Source organism: Piliocolobus tephrosceles, chromosome 2, assembly GCF_002776525.5.
Source record: "Piliocolobus tephrosceles isolate RC106 chromosome 2, ASM277652v3, whole genome shotgun sequence".
Classification (NCBI taxonomy): Eukaryota; Metazoa; Chordata; class Mammalia; order Primates; family Cercopithecidae; genus Piliocolobus; species Piliocolobus tephrosceles.
The window spans coordinates 20,537,373-20,543,794 of NC_045435.1; positions in this window are offsets into that span (position 1 = coordinate 20,537,373).

Consider the following 6,422-nt stretch of genomic DNA (forward strand, 5'->3'; position numbering starts at 1 on the left):
TCATCTAACTTCTTGTTGAAGATGGTTGGCAGGAAGACAGTTTTTGAGTCCCTATATTTCTGTAGACAGAAACATAAATGTTTAGGTATTTCAGAGTAGAAAGTTGATGAGATATCATTAATAATGATAATCATTTTATCTTACAAAAACACATCTTCCCATATTCAGTTTTGTCTCATACCCTCTAATGAGTGATTTATAGAAAAGAGAATAGAGGTGAAGGAAGTGGATAACTCTGTATTCTAAAATGTGTTTTCATAATTATTTACTTATTTTCCAATTGATCTTACGTTCTGATTCCTATGGTTTAAATGTACCCTTCAAAACTCATTTTAAAATTTAATGACAATTGTAACAATATTAAGAAGATATATCTGTAAGAGATGATTATGTCATGAGGTCCCACCTTTATGAATATATTAATGCCCGTATCCTGGGAGTCCATTAGTTACACAGGAATGTGTGCCTGATAAAAAGGATGTGTTCAGCCCACTACCCTCTCTGTCTCACATGCTTACTTGCTCGTCCACTGTGGGATGATACTCACTGATGTCAGCATTCTGCTCTTGAACTTTGCAACTTAGAAAATCATGGACCAAATGGACGTCTGTTCTTTATAATTACTCAGGCTGTGGTATTCTTTTATGGCAGCAGAAAAAGAAAAGGATGAACCCATGATTTTTTTCTCAAACAAAATCAGCAGCAATTTCCAGAGCTTAATAAAATACAAGTCTATTGATTCCAGGTCCCTTTCTTATGTGTGCAAAAGGCTCAAATAGACTACGCTTTAATGAAATGTTAAACTCTTGACCTAATTGCTTTTGATATTTCTAAAACAAACGTTGAACTGTCAGAGATTCTTTGAGTTATCAATCTGAATCAGATCTTGCCGTATAACCACCACTGCAGGCTGTATTTGTACAAATGAACAGAGCTGGTATATCTACAGTTGAATAAGACTTCAAAAGTGCATCAGATTGTTTTTATTAATTTATTAGTTCTTTATTTCCTACCCTAGTGACCCACATCTCCAAAGTATACATTGCCCAGAAGTACTTGAGTGAGCCACCACACTCAGCTTGAACAAATTACTTTAAATCTTTCATCCATGGCTGTATAACAAGCCAACTGAAAGGTAGTGGCTTAAACATTCCGCTCATTCACTTCATCATAATTCTATGAATTTACGATTTGTACCGGACTAAGCTAGATCAATCTGCTGATCTCATTCAGGGGTCTGCTGTCAAACGAGAGTCAATGGCCTCACGCTATGTCTGCTAGTCAATTGCGATGACTGGGTTAACTGGTTTACATGCTTCTATCCTTCTGGAGAACAACCCGGACTTTTTAACGTAGCTATAATTGCAAGGTTGCAGACGGAATACAAAATTCTCTAAAGCACTTACAAATCTTTTTATTTCATCAAGTTTACTACTTTTTTTCTATTGACAAAAACCAAACAGCCAGGCAAGACTAGGTATGGGTGGAGCACACCTAAAGGCAAAGACACAGAACATGTCGTGTGTAAAGTGTACCAACAGTTACAGAGTGAAGATAAAAAGTGGAATGTCTCAAGACGTATACAAGTTAGTGGAACTTATCCACTGAAAAATTTATTGGCGGTAGGGAGTAAACAGAACGGTAGTGGGGTAAAATGTCATTATTTGATTGCCAAACCACCAGAGAGAAGACGGTCTCTCTCATATTGAGAAAGGAAAATGAGCCGGAAGGCACTGGCAGTATGTTCATGGACAGGTTTTGGACACAGTCAGCACTGGGAGGCAGAGTTCCCTATAAAAAATTGTAATTTACAGGCTTCAGAAGTCAGGCCAGTTCATAACCTGGCTAAGGAGAAGAGAGAGCATCACTAAAAGAGGAAGGAATACTTCTAAGGAAATGGGGGTAATGACACTGGAAAGAGAAGATCAAGAAATAAACAGAGAACCCACCTAAATCCCAGAAGACAAAACTACTCGGAATATTCTAGGGCACCTTCCTCATGCCCAGGTGGTAGCTCACACATGGAACAGTTAGAACCGCCATTCTGATTTCACAAGTCATTATCCACATACTCCAGGAACGTTTGGATCTTCACACTAGAGATTCTGAATGATTTAAATTATGAGCCGTGGGAAGCAGCTTATGAATGAGTATCCCTTCAGATTTAGTTGTCAAGGCAACCACAAAGTCGACAAAATAACCGAAGGAGTGGGCAGAAAAGTGGAAAAATAAGTTTGCAGGCAAATCTCTTGTAGAGCATTAGGTTTTCACTCAGCCTGTGTGACAGTGCCTGATTTTTTGTAGTTACTTTCTGTATGCATGTATTACTGATGATAATGCAGAAGTTCAAAGAAAATTTTAATATTGAGCTAATAAAAACAAAAGGCAGTATTATAAACATATCACTATTTTTATCTTCTTTGCAGTTTTTTTGTTTGTTTGTTGTTTGTTTGTTTTTTGACAGTATTTCTCTGTCGCCCAGGCTGCAGCACAGCAGTGCAATCTTGGCTCACAGTAACCTCCACTTCCCGAGTTCAAACAATTCTCGTGAAGCCTCCAGAGCAGCTGGATTACAGGCGTGTGCCACCACAACTGGCTATTTTATTTTTTATTTTTATGTTTTTGTATTTTTTGTACAGACAGGATTTTGCAATTTTGACCAGGCTGGCCTTGAACTGCTGACCTCAAGTGGAGGGCATATCTCGGCCTCCCAAAGAGCTGGTATTATAGGCATGAGGCACCTCTCCTGGCCAATTATCATATCCTTATAAGTGTTACTTAAGGCCCGCCTTCAAACATTCCAATTTAGTTGTGAAATGGGTCTGGGAGACTGTGTTAAATAGATCCAGGTGATTGTAACATGTAGTCATCTAAATTAGTCCTTATTACATCCTTTTCAGTGGGTTCTATTATTATTATTCCTTTTTCAACATGTGACAATGAAAACATAACAAGTTAATCAATATCCCCCAAGTTATAGAAACTAGCAAGTATCAGAGTTAGGATCTGATCCCAGGCAACCTGGCTCCAGACCTGAACCCTTGACCACTACACACTTGTGATCAGAAATATTTATCTCGAAACTATTTGTTCTTTTGATTCATTACTCACTAAAACTTAAGACCTAGGAAATTTAAATATTTAGTAATACATCCCTGAATGATGGATATTGTCAATTCTCTCTCTGGCCAAGAGAGAAACAGGCATTGGATATTTTCAGCCTGCAGCTTCAGTCTTCTGGCTCCAGGGTGGTACTGATGAATTCCGGTAATGCAGTAGGCTGCTCACCCCCAGCGGAAGTAAAGTTTTGGAGCTCAAGGCGTTGCCCAAATAATAGATTATCCAGTCTACAGCATAAGTTCTGAGTAGGTTTTTTTCTCAGGAAAATAACCTTAGGGGTTATGATTGTAAAGCTAGACCAAGGTTCGGGAAACATACAGACTTCGACTAGATACCATCCTAACATTGAAAAGAGTTTAATAGGTAGGTAAAAAGACAAAATAGTGAATAAATCATCACATATTCACAATTTATAAATGGAATTATTTAAATCCAATTAGATATTAAGGATAATTGGGTTGAATATCTAGAATCTAATTTGATTTGAAAATTAGGCAATGATGACTCTAATGTGGGGATATAACCAACGACTTAACTTTAAGTTTTTTCGTCTATGACGTGATGACATTAATTGGCACAGCAGGAGAGCTAGGGGCATGAGAAAAAATGTGTTGAAGCCCATAATTATAAATTATAGTCCTAATTATAAATTATAGATCCCTGAGCAATAAACAATCTCAAGGAGCCCCCAAATTTTGCTTTAGGATAATTTTTAGGGTGAAATTTTTTAATGATAGCATCATTAACTCCCGGGAAATTTAAAAGTTAGTATAGACACATATTTTTTAAAAAACCTATAGTATTGTATTTTTGTTAAGTTTAAAACTCACATGTGTTTTCTACTTAAGCACTTGTAGCTCATTTTTAAATTTCTGACATTTTAGCAGTACAACTGATTAATCTCATAATTCCAAATTTAAGAAGTGCAATTGAGAAATTAATATAGATTTACTAATTTTATATTCAGTATTGTAACATTTAAGAGAACTTAAGGTTTAGGTTACCACGTTAAATTTATATGAGCTATTTAAGTATTCAAGAGAGTTTTATTTGTTAATTAAATAATTGGAATACTTAAAAAAGAAATTGAATATATTAAATTTATGAAAGCAGTTTAAAATGTTGAAGGTGTTTAATTAACTAAGTTTTTAAATAGGACCAAACATTATTCCAAAGCCTATTAAAATAGCTAATAAGAGTTTACTGAACTTAGAAATATAATTCATATGCTGAGCTTAAACGCTTAAAGAAGAACTAGTTTGGGGATTTGTAACTTTAATAAATTGAATATTAATTTTTAAAGCCAAATCAAACTCTAAATAATATCTCTGAACATTAAATCCTCCTTCGAGAATATAATGAATTTTACAATGATGTTTAATTTTGCAGTGTTTTTGGCCGATCGATGACACGGTAGCTTTGTCCCGTGGCTAGTTTTCCCCCACCCTTTGGTTTCTAGTGTGCACTGCTATTCTACTAATGCAAAATACTCTATGCAAATCCTAGCCCTTTAGCAGGGATATCAACCTCAATACTGCATCAATCTTTCAGTCTCCTCTTCCTGGAGGCCCTGATTGCTCCTGCACTCTCCAAAGATTTGTTGACTCCCTAATTCAAATCAAACATAATGGAACCATAACTTTCTCAAGTATATTATTCAGGGTTCTCCAGAGAAACAGAACCAATCAAATGTCTAGAAAGAGATTTATCCAGAGGGATTGGCTCACGAAGTTATGTAAGTTGAGAAGACCCATAATTTGTCATCTGTAAACTGGAGGCCCATGAAAATCAATGTTTCAGTTCTATTCCAAACTCAAAGGGCTGAGAACCAGGGAAGTGAGAGGGGAGTAATAAAATCCAAGGTCAAGATAAGATAGAAGGTCCAATTGAAGCAGAGAGAGCAAATGTACCCTTCCCCTGCCTTTCTGCTTTGTTCAGGCCCTCAGTGAATTGGATGAATCCTGCCCACATTGGTCAGTGTGCTTTTTGTTACTCAGGCCACAAATGCCAATCTCTTCCAGAAATAATGTCTTACAAACTATCTGGGCATCTCCTAGTCTGACAAATTGACACATAAAGTTAACCATCACACCACCTACTCACTAAATCTTCAATTTCTAAACACCTGAGAGCATCTCCTAGCCAGCCGATCAGACATGTTGGATACAACAGGTTTCCTGGGCCCAGAGACAGCCCACTCAATTACAGTGGGTTGTTATTTGTGTCCCATGTGGCTCTTCTCACCAGCTCTTTATGTCCTCTGCTTCTGTTCCTCCAGAATATCCAAATGTCCAATGGATGAGGTGTGGTGTTTGGTATCACATATAACTTTGACCATCAAAAAAAAAAAAAAAAATCATAGTAGTTTCCAGGAATGTTAATATATATATGGAAAAATTAACATTAGACTAGAGTATACATGATTTCTGTGCCTGTGTTAGAGCAAAGTAATTCCATCTCCACTGTTACCAGACTAGTCCAAGTGATCTGTATCTTTATCAAGAATATTCCAATTATGTTTTAACTGGATTTAACTGGTCTTTTAATATTCAATTCTTATATTCACATCAATTTAACACAAAATTAGTTCATTATTACAGTTAATATTCTCCTTTAATAACTCAACTATTAAAGATATCTTTTTCCTTAAACCATTTAATTATTGCCCTGCCCTATGGTTTTTTTTGTTGTTGTTGTTATTGTTTTGTTTTTTACAGTAAGTCCAAAATTTTTTGAAGGATACAATGTCCTGTAATATTTGGTGCAAATCAATGCCTCTAACTTATGTCTTATCATACAACACCTAGCTGCTTTCAGTAACTCGAATAACCATGCCTCCAAACCTTCTCAAGAAAACCTCTAAACTTTTGTACCTCCCCAAGAAGCATCCCTATATATGTGATTTAAGAACTCCAACTTTTCATCTATCACCATTATTGAGCTTCTAACGAGACTTATCTGTTGACTTCCTGTTGGGAGACAAATTTTTATGAGTTTCTTACGTTACTGAATTGTTCAGGCTTTCTAAGCAAAGGACATTTTTCAAAAGCAAACAGCTCTGGAAGCTACAAATATTGTATTTCTCCAGAAAGAACTAGAAATATACATACCCAGAGATTTCCCATGACACTAAAGATAAAATCATGTCTTCCCTTCTTCAGAGACAGTTGCCTTATATTCTAGGTTAATAAACTTGGAGATAACTCTTGTCTCTCCCATAGAGGTAATTTTCTTTCTTTCTCTCCTTCCTTCCTTCCTTCCTTCCTTCCTTCCTTCCTTCCTTCCTTCCTTCCTTCCTTCCT